We start from the raw sequence: 16,534 nt of genomic DNA, 5'->3' as shown, positions 1-16,534 counted from the left end.
CAGATCTTAAAAGAATAATTGCTTTTTCTAAGCAACTTTTAAAATTAAAAGTTATATATTTTCTATAAAATAAGATTCAGGTAATATTCAGTAAAGTATAAAGAAGAAAGTCAATATTTTTTTTTGAAATGTCCCTTCAGATATATCAGAAATAATCACTGTTAATGTGTTGATGAACATTCTTCCTAATCTATTGTGTATGTGTTCTCTCATGCATTCACACACACATACACACACATTCACACCACACATACACACAGTCACTTAAAGACATAATGAAAAGAAAATGATATTTAAAATAGTATTGATAAAGATATGTCTTTTGAGTTGCTATTTTAAAGTCCCTCTTCTTTCTGACTGTATTGTTTAACATCTCTAATGTCATGTAGTTTTCCTTGTTTTCTCCCTGTCTTTAGCGGGAATGGGTCTAAAGTTTCCAAAATATGTAAAATGCTAGTTTGGGGACTGAGATATATGTATTATAATGTCAAGAAAGAGATATTTTTGAATACTTTCTCAGTATCTATAGATTTGATATGTGGTTTTCCTCCATAGGACTGCTAATATAGTGAATCAAACCAATGGATTTCCTAATATTGAACCATATTTGCAATCTTGAAGTAAACACAGTTCTTTTTTTTAATGTTTATTTATTTTTGAGAGAGAGAGAGACTGGGGAGGGGCAGAGAGAGAGGGAGACACAGAATCCAAAGCAGGCTCCAGGTTCCACACTGTCAGCACAGAGCCAGAAGTGGGGCTCGAACCCAAGAACCAAAAGATCATGACCTGAGCTGAAGTCTGATGTTTAACTGACTGACTGAGCCACCCAGACACCCCACAACTCTTTTTTTTTAATGTGCTATTGGATTCTGTTTTTCTCTCATAGTGTTTGCACTGCTATTCACAAAATCAGTCTGTAGTTGTTTCTTTTGTGTACTTTTAATCCAATTTTAGTACCAATAAATAAAAAATTATTGGTTTAAGTGGAAGACTGCCTGATATGTGAAAATAAATGAAAGAGTGGCCAACAATAATGATACTTAATACTGGCAAAGGTGACAGTGAAACAGAATATTTTTCTGAGATTCTTTCAAAACTAAGATATTCATCTATCAAAAATAATATGTAACCTCTTTTTCATAAAGACTGGACCCTCCCTAGGAATTCTTTTCATGGCTTCTTTTTATTTGATGTAAACATCAGCCTTTTGCATATGACATGTTTTACATTCATAATCCATTAAATTAAGTTGTGTCATTGGTTATTTAATTAAAAAAAAAAAGCTAAATCTAGTAAAGATATAAGTACATTCACAGGCCACAGAATTAGTAAAACAACCAAAACACTTAAGTACTTTATGATTCTCCTCGTTATTCCTGAAATTCAACATAAAAGTTGAGTTCTCATTTTACTTGGCTCTAATATTAACATTATCATTGTATTGAATTCCATTGTGTGTTGCAAAGTTGAACCTCAAGATGTAGGATTATATGGCCATAAATTAGAATTATTTGACATGTGTCAATAAAATAACATTGCCAAGCACTAAAACACTTTGGCTTTGTGTCAAGTCTGAGGTCAGGATTTGTAAGAATGACATAGTCCTTTTTCTTCTGCTTATTGCTATGGCCCTGAGGCTGTAGTAACCAGATGTCTGGCATTTTGCATTTAAAGGTCTCACAGTTTTAGCAGATAAAGTCTCAATTTTTCTTTCTCTAACTGAAAGCTATAGTTTCCACTAAAACACACTTCTTTTTATTAATCTTTTTTTTTCTATAATCTATCATCAACAATGAAAAATTTAAAAAAATGGAACTTATTGTACATTTGAATTACCTTTTTTACTAAGAGTCAAAGAATAAGTATATTTAATTTTTCCCTTCTGCTGTTTAAATTGTGTTGTGTAAATCTTAGATACTGTTTGAAATTTAATCTCCCTAGGCAGTGGAAGCAATTCGATGGTAGCTTCTTATCTCTTCATCTCTGAATTTCCAGTCCCCAAATGCTTAAGCAGTGTGCAATAAATATGTTGAAAGAATAAATAAATGCACGAATCTAGAGCTAACATCATTTGAAATCAACACTTTCTAAGACATCTCCGTACTGTGATTCAAAAACAAAACAATACCAAAACAACAACAGCAGCAAGAACAGTAACAGCAACAACACTGGCCTGCAGTAGTTTACTGAAAGATTGTTGGTTAAATCTCTGTAGGGGAATTTATAGTTGGACCTACTATCATAGCTAAAGAGAATTGAATCTCATAGATATTTAGCTGTATTTTAACGGTATATAGGAGGAGATGAGGATCCAAAATGCACTCGTAGGGACAATAGCAACTTTATCATTAAGTTCCCTTTATTAAATTTTAAAATTAAATTTTATTGGGGTAATTATGACCAACCATCTGGGTTTTATCTGAGTAACTCAAAGACCATAAGGGCTCTGTTGCATCCACAGTAATCTTTATTTCTGGGGGGAAAAAAAGCCTTTTATAAAATATGGGAAGAGATTGTAAACACTATCTAATGAGCAACTGAATCCCAGAATAGTCTTATAAAAATAGAGTAAAAAAACAGAGGCCGTGAAAACACCAACACTGATTTCAGGTCAGTCACAACAGATACGCAGATGAACCTGGGGCATTGCGTTGCACCAGAAATGAAGAAATATTAACAATTACTCAAGGGTATATCAAAAGGATTCAGGAGTCAAGTGGAAGAGTCTCCCACTGGCCAAAGATGAAATAGTTTGAGTATTCTTAGGAATAAGTGAAGTGCACTGAAACACTTATGTGTTTAGAATCCATAATTTATCACATATGTGCAAGCACACATGTCTGTCATTGCCTTCACGGTTCACCTTTAGAGGATGTTGAGAAAAACATCTCAGTCATTTTAAAACCAGTAAGAAAGGTTTATTTTTGTTTATTATTGTTGTTGTTGTTGTTGTTTATTTATTATTTTTATTATTATTATTATAATCTTTGTTTATTAACAAAGATTTGTCCTGCCTTTCCTCCATGAACTGTACCTCAAAGTAATCCCATAGTGGATATTGGAAGTTTCTCAATATATAACCATCCCAGCCAATATATGAAGAAGAAATGATCGAATACGACTATCATTTTGCCATTTTTTGCGAACTAATAACTCTAAGAAATAATTACCAAATGCGGTTAACACCACAAATACTGAGATAACCAGACAGGCATGTCTGCCGGTGGAAAGACACAGCACCACCTAGGAAGTTGTCTTGCCAAAAAATTAATTCTGAATCTGACCAAGATATTAGATGGCCCACCTGCCTACATGAAATATTGGAGACAACGGGATACGTTAAGTGACATTCTGAAGATTCAGAAGACACCACCCAGGCAATGATACACTCTAAAACAGTGCTTCTCAAAATGTGGTCTCCAAAGTGAAAGGCTTGGCAATTGTTACCAGTCCATAGTGAGATAAGGATCTTGTGGCAGATTGTAAATCAATTATATAACTAGGCACACTCTTCAGTTCGGCTGAAGGAAGCTGTGTGTCATTATCATTCTGAGTCAACACCCTTATCTCCCATAGGCTAGCACTAGTGCCAAAATGACCTGGTCTCTTAAAATTTATTAAAACAGAGGAAATAAAACTCACAGATTAAAAAAATGTAATAATGGTATCAACTAATTGCAATAGGTTAAGTGTATTTTTAGGCTGACTTAAACAAACTATGATGAACATGTATAAGGAAATGAAGAAAACGTGAACACTGACCAATAATATTAATGAATAAGGGCATTGTGGCTATAGCTAATACTTGGAGACATGATTTGGAATTATTATGAATGAAATGAAATGATGTCTAGAACTTACTTCACAATAATATGGAAGGATGTGCGAAGTGATTTTATGTAAAAAGTGTAACAGTAGCAGGATCAGACATTTGTTGAAGTTAAGCTGGAGGGTAGATACATGTCCTTTCTTTACATTATTTTCTCTACTTTTGTATATGTTAAAATTTTCCAAAAAAGAAGGTTAAGAACATAGTTATAATTTTCTTTGCCAAAAACCGTGTTTTTCTAACATTGAAATTTAGCTGTTGTATAAGGACATATATGGAATGTTCCTATAACCCACTATCATGGGTTGAATTACGTTCCTCAAAAACATATGTAAAAGCCCTACCCTGGTACTTGTGATGATGACCTTATTTGGAAAGAGTTTTGGAGACCTAATTAAGCTAAGCTGAAGTCAGTGGGGTGGGCCCTCATCCAATACGGCCAGAGTCCTTACAAGCAGAGAGAAATTTGGATACAGAGACTAAGAGGTAGAACACCACATGAAGATGAAGGCAGAGATTGGAATGACGCATCCATAAGCCAAGAACACCAAGAAGAGACTCGGGAAGAGAGATGTGCAACAGATTCTCCCACAGAGTGCTCAGAAGAAACCAATCCTTTGACACCTTGCTTTCAGACCTCTGTCCTCCAGAATGGTAAGACAATAATCTTTGATAGTTTGAAGACAACCAGGTTACAGCACTTTGTTACAGCATCCCTAAGAAACTAATAACAGCTTCTGAGCTCGTTAAGACTGGTGCTTATGTGTCTGTATGTTGGGGGAAATGAGGCAGGGAGAGGGTGGTTCACGGTGTTTTTACAAAAGCCTTTTTACCAAAAATAATGTCATCTTTCACAGTTGACTGGTTGTTGACTTTTTTATTTTCAGATTTCAACCCTGCGTTCTCTTTTTTAAAAGTCCCAAAGCTTAAGAAGAGACAGCTACAGCACTTACTTGTGAAGCAGGAAGAAAAAAAAAATCCCAAACTTTTACAAAGGAAATGGGCGTTTTTCCTGTGAAATAAACCATAACTATTCAAAGCACACCAAAACAACTGGACATTATAAATGAAAATCTGATTTCTTGGTGAACTTTTAAAAATGTGGTCAGCTAATTATATGGGCATCCTCTGGGCCAATGTTTTCTAATCCTGTGTTCTACCAGGCACTTGTAGATGGCCAGCTTTTGAAAAACATTGCAATGAAATCCGATCTATCTGTGCTTACAGATTCACGTTTGTGCACACAGATTCATGGCACAGGAGGCTTTTTAAAAACTGCATTCCTTACTACAGTTGGGAGGATAAAAGAAGAAAAGGAAGCCGAAGTGGGACAGGGGTCCAGAAAAGAAAAAAAAAAAAAGAGAAATTAAAAGAGAAAAGCTCCTAATGGGCTGCAAACCCGTGGCCCCTTTTCTCTGCTTGGGCTCCTGCACGGTTAATACCGGTTTGCTTTGTGGCGAATACATTTGATGTCTTACGTCTGCAGTGGATCCTCTGGAGTGACTAGAAAGTTCCTTCTGTGACCCGGCAAAGACCTAAGTGAAACAGATCTTGTTCCTTTACAGAATGAGAGTATGAGAAACAGAAAATCAGTCCTGAGGAAAGGAGGACTCAAAGTTTCCTAGAAGAGGATCCCAGGGAATTAAACCCAACCCCAAATAAGTTTATCTCGCTGTTCACAGCCGTAAGTTTTGCTGGCAGTTCTTAACTCCTGGCACCACTCAAAGTTTCGTCAGTGGTGAGACAACTCATTGTTTTCCTTTCGACGCCTTCTCAGAGTGCAATGTATGGTACTTTCTGCTGCCTTCCAGCAGCTGCTGTCATGCTCCACAGGAAGTTTTCCAAGTTCTTCAGAGCTGCGCCAGGGAAATAAACAGAGGAATGGAAACACATTGTCACCCTGTCCCCCCACCCCGGCCACCTAGGTGCCCCTTACGCTCTTTAATATCAGAGGCCTAATGTTCAATCTGACTGTCTTCTGAGGTATCCTGAGGCTATAGAGTATCCACCATCACTCTTTCAAGGGAAGGCCAGGAGTGAGAGGGGAGTATATTTAACAAAACAGGGGAACAAGCATTTTGATTTAGATGATGTTGTTTTGTAAAGAGCTATAAAATATTTTAGCTCGGACAATTTCCAAAATTTCAAGCTGAGGGATAAAATTTGACTCAACAATATGATACATGTTTATGACTCCAGTTTCATGTTTTCTCAAGTCAACATTAGAGAAGAGATGACATATCATGATAAAGAAGGGAATTGAGTGACCAGAAAGATAAAGTAGAATGGCAAGAAAGAAACCAAGGGAGGATACAGAAAGAGAAGAGGAGAGCAAAGGAGAAACGTATCCGTTCAGTACGTTTTGAGGTTGTTAGTTGATTTATTTGGGTCACCTAGAGTGACCTGATCGTTGGCAATGTTAATTAGCTTATTAGTCATTGCTCACAACTTTTACTTCTTAAACTTAAACCTAAGGTTCTCAGTTCTGGGTACACATTGTAACCATATGGAGGCGTAAGAAAAAAATACAATGTCTAGATACTTTTGTTTAATATGGGTACGGACTGGGAATGTGCTTTTTAAAAGTTCCTCAGATAAATGTAACGTACAGCCAAGGTTGAAGAAGCTGCCATGATGCTTCCATGACTGACAAAGCCATAGCACCCTCCTCCAAAATAAGGAATGAACAGACTCTCAGAACTGTGGGAACTACCCATATTTTAGACCAGTGGCTCTCAAAACAAGGCGTGCATCAATAGCCCTGTGGAACATTTTATGAGTACCGATTTTTTTTAAAAAAATTTAAGTTTATTTACTTTGAGAGAGAGAGAGAGCACAAGTGGGGTAGGGGCAGAGAGAGAAGGGAGAGAGAGAGAACCCCAAGCAGGCTCCGCACTGTTAGCACAGAGCCTGAGGTAGGGCTCGAACTCATGAACTGTGAGATCTTGACCTGAGCCGAAACCAAGCGTCAGATGCTTAAATGAGCGAGCCACCCAGGAGCCCCAAGGACCGATTTTTGATCCCCATGTTAGTGATTCTGATTCAGTATGTTTTGAGGGTTTGCCTGATCGTTCGTGTTTTGAAAAGCCTTCAGGGATGGCTCTGAAGTAAAACAAGCACATAAAGCCACTAACTTCGATATTCATTCAGACACTGATGGTCAGGAAAGTATCAGAAAAAGAGAGGGTCTTTACCAGACCTAGAAATTGCCAGTGCTGCCATAACAGAGTAACACAACTGCAACAACAGAGTTGTGTAGTTTCACAGTTCTGGCAGCTAGAAGTCCGAGATCAAGACGTCAGCCTGACTGGTTCCTTTTGAGGGTGATGAGCAACAGTCCATTCCGTACTCCTGCCCGAGCTTCTGGAGGTTTGTTGCCAATCTCTGGCGTTCCTTGGCTTGTAGATCTCTGCTTTCAGTTCTCATGGCGTTCTCCCTGTGTACTCGTCTGTGCCCAAATTTCCTATTTTTTTAAGGACACCAATTATATTGGATTAGGGCCCATCTCAGTGATCTCATTTTAATTAATTACCTCCACAGAGATCCTCGTTCCAAATAAGGTCACATTCTGAGGTCCTACTGGTGGTTAGGACCTCCATGTGAATTTTAGGAAGACACAATTCAACTGGGAACATCAGATGTCTCCTCTTCTTTCCCCAAAAATACTTTGGCATGGATAATATCTGCACTGTCAGTTCTCCAGGAATTAGATTTCAATAAAATACAAGTGGTGTGAATTGTCCAGAACCCAACCTGAATCTTATTTGTAACGTGAAAGGCTTTAGAAATCAGATTTTCTAGTTTATCTATGACCATTCTAATCAGATAAAACTGCAGTTAACACATTTTACAATTGCCTCTCCATTTGCAAACATCAGCGGGGACTTTATAACATGCTAAGTTTTAAGAATGCTCTGCCTTGGAGACATTTTTAAACTAAAATGGTAGTGATAAAACAGTGGCATCTTACACGAAAAATCTCGAGCTTTTCCCTCATAAAAAGGTTGCTACTGCCCATAAGTTACTTTCCAGGTTTGAGATCAATTTTGTAAGGCAGTCCATAATCCTGAGGATAACAAATATTCTTTGCGATTCGTCAGTTATCATGCTCATTTGGCTCATACTTTTTCCCCCCCTTGCCCCTTTCTTTCTGACAGCTGAGTGTCTTTGGACATATGTGGCTATCTGAGATAGTGAGATCTGACCTAGAGTCAGCAAACCACCTACCTAATTAAACTGATCCTTGAAAATAAAATATAGAACATTCTCTTTCTCACCCCACAGTTTCTAATTTTTGTAAAAACAAACAACAAACAAAAAAACCCTGAGAACGTTTCAACTGGTCTAACTGGCATAAAGTCTGAATAAAAATAAAGTTTCTTCGAAACTGTTTCAACATACCAATGTTTCCTGATTTTTGAAGGGAAAATTGGAAAATAACATCACCTCGACACAGAGGAGAATCTAGTGCTAGCAAGTTCAAATGCAAACAAATCAGTTAAATTTCAGAATTCAACAAATGAAGAAACACTAAAAGCGTACCTATTTTATTTTGGATCTGGAAGAGGAGAGCTGAGGGAGAAATAATGGAGGAGATTAAGATAAGAACTGGTTTCATGGCAGTTTCACCAACTGTCATCATCTGCTCATGGGAAAAAGGATGTGAGAGCAAGAGACCTTAAAAAAGAAGAAATAAACAGTCTTGAGCCCAAACACTAAGCTGTGGGATTTGGGTTTGTTCTGGGTTTTCACGATTTATCTTTGGGGACTTTGCTTGAAGATGGAGTTTTGTATTAAACCTTCTGCCTCCCTGAAGTGATTCCATGTTTTATAAGAGAGGGAGCAAGGAGTGTGTGTGCATGCATGTGTGTGCACGTGCGTGTGTGTGCGTGTGTGCGTGTGTGATTTTTGGATTGTGTGAATGTTGCCTTTTCTCTGATATACAAAAGCAGCATAGTTTATATGCACATACTTTCTACCTAGAGAGAAATGAACCCAGAATTGAGGGGACGTTTTGGCTGAGAGCCTCAATTGGGATGTGGAAAGCAAACAGAATAAGGTTAGTTGAAGGTTAAGCTGCGTTGTATTGATGTAGTAATGTTGTCTTTAGAACAAATTAGCTCACTGGGACTTGGTGACACAGTGGAGTATTAAACCCTTCTTTACGAAAAGAACATGTGCAGGTTGTTTCTAGCTTGAAAAATGCCAGTGAAAAATTACACAAAGATCAAGCTTGAAAAATGTTTACTTTGCAGAATATCATTTAAAAATGGAATCTCAATTTTGTTGGCAGCTCAGTTTTTTAAAAGGGCTATTTATTCTAGACTCCTGCAGCATATGGTTTATTGCAGTTTATATGGTGTATTGGAACTCACGAGCTCGAGCACCTTAGGGAATGTTTGTTTTTATTTTTTTTTAAAGGTGGTTGGGCTGAAATTCAGTATGAATCATATAAGAGAGATTTAGAAGTACGTGAAGATAAATGTTTCCCATGTGACACCGCACAGCACATCTGGAAGGGGATCCTATATAAATAAATACTTGAAAAGACCATAGTTTTAACAGATATCAATAAGGAATAGAATTGTGTTTTTCCTTAATTTGAGAAGGAAATATAGTTTTTTTATATATATACTAAAAGAATACTATCTTCCCATGCAAATTTCTGGAAGCTCCATTAGTGTGGAAATAGTCCTATTAATAATTCTTTCACATTGATTCACTGTTTCATTTGCTCGTTACTGAGTATCGGCCTATTACAGCTGCTATTCTGCTGGGCTCAACGGATATAAAACAGTAAAACACCTTTCTTGCTCTAAGATGTTTCTCAGGTTAGTCATCAATATATTTTTTAAAAAATGTGACTTCCATGCATGTCAACTGATGCCCCCCCAACAAAATTATGTGTGTTAAGACTCTATCTAGTCTTGTGAAGAATTTCTCTTTTCTCTTTCACATTATTTTAAAATTTTTAAATTTACTCCCCACACCCCTCCGTCTGGTGCCAGGAATATATCTATATGACTTGGTAATCCCTAAAATGTGCCTCTTACTTTGTTACAAATAGAAAATATTCATTGAATAAAATGCGTTTCATTTCTGGTTTGAATCAAAGAATCTTCCAGTTTTATTCCTTCTTAATCTTTTTTTCCCTTTCTTTTCTTTTTTTTCTTTTCAAGATTACTTTTTTTTAATTTATTTTTTATTTTTTTTTAATTTTTTTTTTTAATTTTTTTTTTCAACGTTTATTTATTTTTGGGACAGAGAGAGACAGAGCATGAACGGGGGAGGGGCAGAGAGAGAGGGAGACACAGAATCGGAAACAGGCTCCAGGCTCTGAGCCATCAGCCCAGAGCCTGAGGCGGGGCTCGAACTCACGGACCGTGAGATCGTGACCTGGCTGAAGTTGGACGCTTAACCGACTGCGCCACCCAGGCACCCCTTTTTTTTTTTTAAACAGCAATCTTAGGGGCGCCTGGGTGGCTCAGTCCGTTGAGCATCCAACTTTGGCTCAGGTCATGATCTCGCAGTCTGTGAGTTCGAGCCCTGCCTTGGGCTCTGTGTTGACAGCTCCGAGCCTGGAGCCTGCTTCGGATTCTGTGTCTCCCTCTCTCTCTGCCCCTCCCCCTCTCATGCTCTGTCTCTCTCTCTCTGTCAAAAATAAACATTAAAAAAAAAAAATTTTAAAGAGCAATTTTAGTTCACGACAAAATAAAGAGGACGGTATAGAGACTTCCTGTACCCTCCCACCCCACACACGCATAGTTACGTGCACAGCCTCCCCTATGGTCAGTACTATTCCCCGGAATGATACATGTCTTACCACGGAGGAACCGACATTGACACGTCATAATTAACAAAAGTCCATAGTTTACTTTAGGTTTCACTCTTGGTACTGTAAATTTTGTGTTTGGACAAATGTATAAGGACATTCTTACATTGTTTTGATATCATAGACAGTATCTTCACTGCCCTACAAATCTGTGCTCTGCCTGTTCATCCCTCCCCCCAGTCCCACTCCTGGGACCAGTCTTTTTATTGTGTCCATATATGTGTCCATTTCCCAGAATGTTATATAGTTGGAACCATGCAGTATGTAGCCTTTTCAGAGTAGCTTCTATCACTTACTAATATGTCTTAGGGCTCTTTTATGTCCTTTCATGGGTTTATAGCTCATTTCCTTTTAGCTTTTAGCGCTGTAAAACATTCCATTTTCTGGGTATTTATCAATCCACTTACTGAAAGACATGCGGTTGCTTCCAACTCCTGGCAATTATCAATAAAGTTATATGAACACCACGTGCAGGTTTTTGTGTGGACGTTAAGTTTTCATCTTGTCTGGGTAAATATCAAGAGTGCAATTGCTGGATCATATGATAAGAGCGTGTTTAGTTTTGTAAGAAACTGTCAAAGTGTCTTCCTAAGTGGCTGCACCATTTTTGCATTTCCACAAGCAGCAAATGAGAGTTCCTGTTCCTCTACTCACGGCATGCACGGTTGTCAGTGTCCCAGATTTGGCCACTCTAATAGGTGTGCAGTGAGTGATATCTCACTGGTGTTTCAATTTTCATTCCCCTGATGACTCACAATGTGGAGCGTTCCCCTTAATGTCTTAAATACATACGTACATGTAGTTTTGGTTTTAGTTCAGACACACCTCAGGTTTGTTATTATTGTTGTCATTGCTCATTTATTTATTTATTTATTTATTTATTTATTTATTAATGTTCATTTATTTTTAAGAGAGAGAGCACGAGCAAGGGAGGGGCAGAGAGAGAGGGGAGACAGAGGATCGCGAGTAGGCTCCATACTGACAGCAGAGAGCCCAGTGTGGGGCTGGAGCTCCCAAAGTGAGATCATGACCTGAGCTGAAGTCAGATGCTTAAGCAGCTAAGCCACCAGGGGCCCTACTATTTTATTTTTAAAATCAACTAAATATCAGACTTTCAGTACAGTAAAAATTCAGACTTGTATTTTTTTAGGCATGATATTCAATACTTCCCAATATACAATTTCTCTAGCCTGGCAAAGAGTGTTTGAGAGCACGTAGCACCTTCATAAAGTATGCAAACAAGGAATTGACATTGAAGAAAATGGATAGTAACTTTCTTTCCCTTAAAGATATTACATTAAATGTTACATTAAATACATTTGCTATGTAGCCAGATAATCAAGCTACAATTATACTGTTAGTGACTGAATACTAGTAGATAATCTCTTTCTCAGCACCTCCCTGACTCCTTATCTCAGTGACTAGAACAGTATCTAGTACCTAGTAGTGGTATTTAATAACACTATTTTTTAATGAATGAATGGATGGGTGGGTGAATTAATTACTCTAACACGCATGTTTTGTAATTGTCAGTTATTCAATATTTACAACTGATATGTTTCATGTTTATAAAAGCAAAAACTTACTCTTTTTTTTTTTTAATTTTTTAAATGTTTATTTTTGAGACAGAGAGAGACAGAGCATGAACGGGGGAGGGTCAGAGAGAGGGAGACACAGAATCTGAAACAGGCTCCAGGCTCTGAGCTGTCAGCACAGAGCCAACGTGGGGCTTGAACTCACGGACCGTGAGATCATGACCTGAGCCAAAGTGGGACGCTTAACCGACTGAGCCACCCAGGCACCCCAAAAAACTTCCTCTTTTTAAAATGTTTGACAGAATAAATTTATTGATCTAGAACTTATGACAGATATTTAGAAAAAACTGTATATCCTGCCTTTCTATGGCCTCTTTTCTACCTCTTTACTTTTTCTTTAAATAATAGCAGGGGAAGAAAGAAACGCCTTTTTTTTTTTTTTAATTTTTTTTTTCAACGTTTATTTATTTTTGGGACAGAGAGAGACAGAGCATGAATGGGGGAGGGGCAGAGAGAGAGGGAGACACAGAATCAGAAACAGGCTCCAGGCTCTGAGCCATCAGGCCAGAGCCCGACGCGGGGGCTCGAACTCCCGGACCGCGAGATCGTGACCTGGCTGAAGTCGGACGCTTAACCGACTGCGCCATCCAGGCGCCCCAAGAAACGCCTTTTTAACCACCCCCTAAGAATAACAGTAACATAATTAGCATAGTGTGTATCTTTAAACAAATAAAATTCATCTGAAAACCTGTTATAGGTTCTTTTCTAATTGTGTTTATGTTTGAGAATACTAGAGTGAAGCCTTTTACTGTAAACTTATTGTTTTTCATATTTTTTCAATAAAATTAATAAAGTTGAATCTGTTATTCTTGACATTTGATAAATGAGCTAATAAAGGGGAGTTTCTTCTCTAACAAGCAGTATCATTCCTTACATGATAGTACTTCATTATTCTAAGATACTTTTCAAAAGAAACAATTAAAATTTACAACTCTGTTAGTGAGGAGAAGCTAAGATGATTCCTAAAGTATATTTTGCTGATTTTATCATACACTTCCCAATAAAAACTTTCCCCAGAAGCTTAAGTATAATCTAATAGTTTAACGTATAGTATCTCACTTAATACACTTCTGGGTTTTTTTAATTTGCATTTGTTGGCATGGTATTTTTTGTTTTTCCCCAAGTTTGGTCATTAAAGAAATGATCCGCTTTCTCATTATAATTGCATATAAGAAACTGATGTACTGTAGCTTTTAGGTAAAAAGGCCAAATTTAGTTGACTCATTTCAGAGAAATGTTTCTGTAATGAATTAGAGTAATTTATATTGTTTTAATAAACTGTAGTCATATTCCTGGTCGCCTTCAATAGTCTTTATATTAATAATTGTGTCATGTACTGTTTCTTATAGATCATGCCCCGTTTCTCCATCAGTAAAAAGAAGACAATGACAATGATCATTCATGATGGTAGAGAAGTAAACACATCCATTCGTGCTTGGTACCATGAATGGCACAAAGTAAGTAACGCTATTTATTATTATAAATAAAAATTGTCCGACATGCTTCAGATTTACAGGTAATATCACTAAGAATCAAAAAAGAAAGTAAAGGGAATTTTTGGAGATAGTATTTACACTACATGAGCACCTATGCTGGTGCATTAAATATTATCTTTATTTACTCTTAACCCCAACCCTTTGAGATCATTGTATTAGCCAAGATAAGAAGTATGAAGTATCTAGCCCTCATCACATCCCAGCGGTTTAACGTACTGCGTATTTTCTTTTCACTCGCGTCACTCAGACACGCTGAGAGCCAGCTGTTCCTGTAGAGTGCTCTGTCCTCTTCTGGGGCTCCAAATGCTAACACTAGTCCTCTGTCTCCAGGGAGCAGATGGAGAAGAGAAGGCCGGATTAAAGAAAAGATCAAATTTAGGGGCAAAATTAAAACAGTGATGTCTGACTCTCTAACCTAGCTCTTTCTTAAATTGTACTATCTATTCCTTTCTGTGTCCCTATCATTTCACATGATGCATTTGGATTATTCATTCAACAAAGTTCTCCCCATTGGTTCACACAGTATGTTAGCTGAATGAGTTGAATATTTAATTTACTAACATAAGTAGTCCCTATTCACCTATAGGTATTACTCAGAAAAATAAGAATCTAAAACAACTTCCTCCAAATTAGTTTGATTCTATGGTTCTATAAATTTTGTGTCATATTATAGTGTAATTGTGCTAGGATTTATTTATTATTTGAAATTAGGATTACTGTGTTTCCAATGAAAGTGAAAATATAACAAAATATTGGGTTATACTCTATTTTGTGCTTTTCTTCTTTTTAATGTTTATTTCTTTATTTTTGAGAGAGACAGAGACAGAGAGAATCCCAAGCAGTCTCCGCACTCTATTTTGTACTTTTCTACTGAAGCAAAAAAGAGAAAGCTAGCCTTCATTTAGATTTAAACTTTAAAAACGAATTGTTTCTTCTCAAACTTCTCTTTTGCCACCCAGGAAAAGATGTAAATGGCAAGATTTCAGATTCTTCCTGGTAACTGAAATCCTGAACACTTCTTCCTTGAAAACACTGGAATTGATAGAGTAGGGTATTAGACACAAAGTACAGAAGAGATATTGGACTGGAGTGAAAAATTGAGGTTATAAGTTTATGAGTTATTTACAAAACCAGGATTCAGATCCTGTGAGCCTCCAAGTAGGTTTAGAATAAAAAGCACAACCAGAATTCCAGAGGACATCAATACTTACCGTGCAGATACATGTCTTTTGAATTAACCCTACTTTAAATAGATGCTAACCATTTTAAGAATATTTGCAACCCTGGGGTCTCCTATCTATTGGGCCTATGCCCTAAAATGTCTAAAAAAAAACTTACTTGGACTCTAATTGTGTTGCATTTTTCAATTATCAAAGCAAAGTTGTGAGGTCTCCAAAATTTCTTTCTTGCTCACTCATGGAGAGTGAGCTTGTGTTTCACCTCAAGTACTTTAATTTTTACATTGAGAATAGCCTGCTTTTAAAACTTTGATGTTTTGTTGGTTTCAAATTGTTCTAAATGATCTGTGAAACAAAAGCAAAACTTGGACAGTTGCATACCCCTTATAGGACAAAATTGTATACAAGAATGAATGACCTTCCCTAGACACCTAAGGGCCAGTTCTGCTTTTGAGAGTGCATTCCCATATAGAATGTGTTTCACTGAACTCAGTTCACAAAGGAGAGAATTATACAAAGTAGCAGACAAGAGAGTTTAATTATCAAAGTGAACATGAGAATTCTAAATCACTGAGGTAAGCCAAGAACAATAAACACAGAAGCAAGTCTTGTACATTCATTTCTTTGGTTTTTAGTTACTGTTAGTCAAGCTCATTTCTGCACCACATACACTAAAATTGGAAAGACACAGAGAAGATGAGTAGGGCCCCTGTACAATGATGATGCCCAAATTGGTGAAGTGTTCCATATTTAGCTACAGTTAGCCACATACTTTTCAAGTTATGTCTATACTACATGCACACATTACACAAGTGATGCTTCCTTTTATTTATATATCGTTTTGCAAAACACAGCACATTCAAACAGGATGTGGCAGAGTATTTGTCTAGAGAAAGAACAGACAAATTTTAGTTGTTTTTTTGTTAACGTGCATTGTCTCATTTCATAGTTACCAGCCTGTGAGTACATGTTACTAGTGCTTCTATTCTAAGGGAGGAAATGAAAGATTAAAAAACCTAAACGATTTTTTATTGAAGCACGATTGACATAAAATTTCCTATTATTTACAGGTGTACATCATGCTTATTTGGTATTTTTACACATTACAAAATTATTCCCATGAGAAGTCTAGTTACCATCTGTCACCATATAAAGTTATCATAATATTGTTGACTATATTCCCTGTGCTATATTTTACAACGCCATGACTTATTTATTGTATAACTGGACGTTTTTCCTTTGTTCATTCACTCCTATTAAAGCCAAGAATTCGTTTAAAGTCTTATGAGGCCAGGTGTCTCTTCATTAGCTTTTCTCTACCTACTATAGTCTTTATCTGACTCTCTTCTTTCCAGTACATGCACAGTCCATTTTTGAGCAAAATTTATTCCTGGGTAAAGAATATATACAACTTAGAGAACAGGCATGGCTGTTTATGGGCCATATATGTGCCTGTTTCAGACATGATTATGTCTTAATAGGAAATTAAAAATGTGCAAGTACCATGGTATAGGGTTTTTATTAGCATCCAATAAGTAGAAGGCTCAAAATGCAAATAGGGGTTGCTTGGATTCTAATAAATTCTTCTTGAGAAATAGTATGTC

At 37.0% G+C, this 16,534-nt stretch overlaps 1 non-coding gene across 1 annotated transcript; it reads left to right on the top strand.

The window, feature by feature from the left end:
- The first annotated feature begins 15,580 nt into the window (after positions 1-15,580).
- Positions 15,581-15,684, top strand: LOC123587060. The gene has a single exon (XR_006707126.1). It is a non-coding gene; the product is annotated as a U6 spliceosomal RNA (small nuclear RNA).
- Positions 15,685-16,534: the final 850 nt, after the last annotated feature.

This window comes from Leopardus geoffroyi, chromosome C3, assembly GCF_018350155.1.
Source record: "Leopardus geoffroyi isolate Oge1 chromosome C3, O.geoffroyi_Oge1_pat1.0, whole genome shotgun sequence".
In the NCBI taxonomy this organism is placed as follows: domain Eukaryota; kingdom Metazoa; phylum Chordata; class Mammalia; order Carnivora; family Felidae; genus Leopardus; species Leopardus geoffroyi.
The sequence above is the reverse complement of the archived record's forward strand: the minus strand, read 5'-3'. Positions and strand labels throughout refer to the sequence as shown.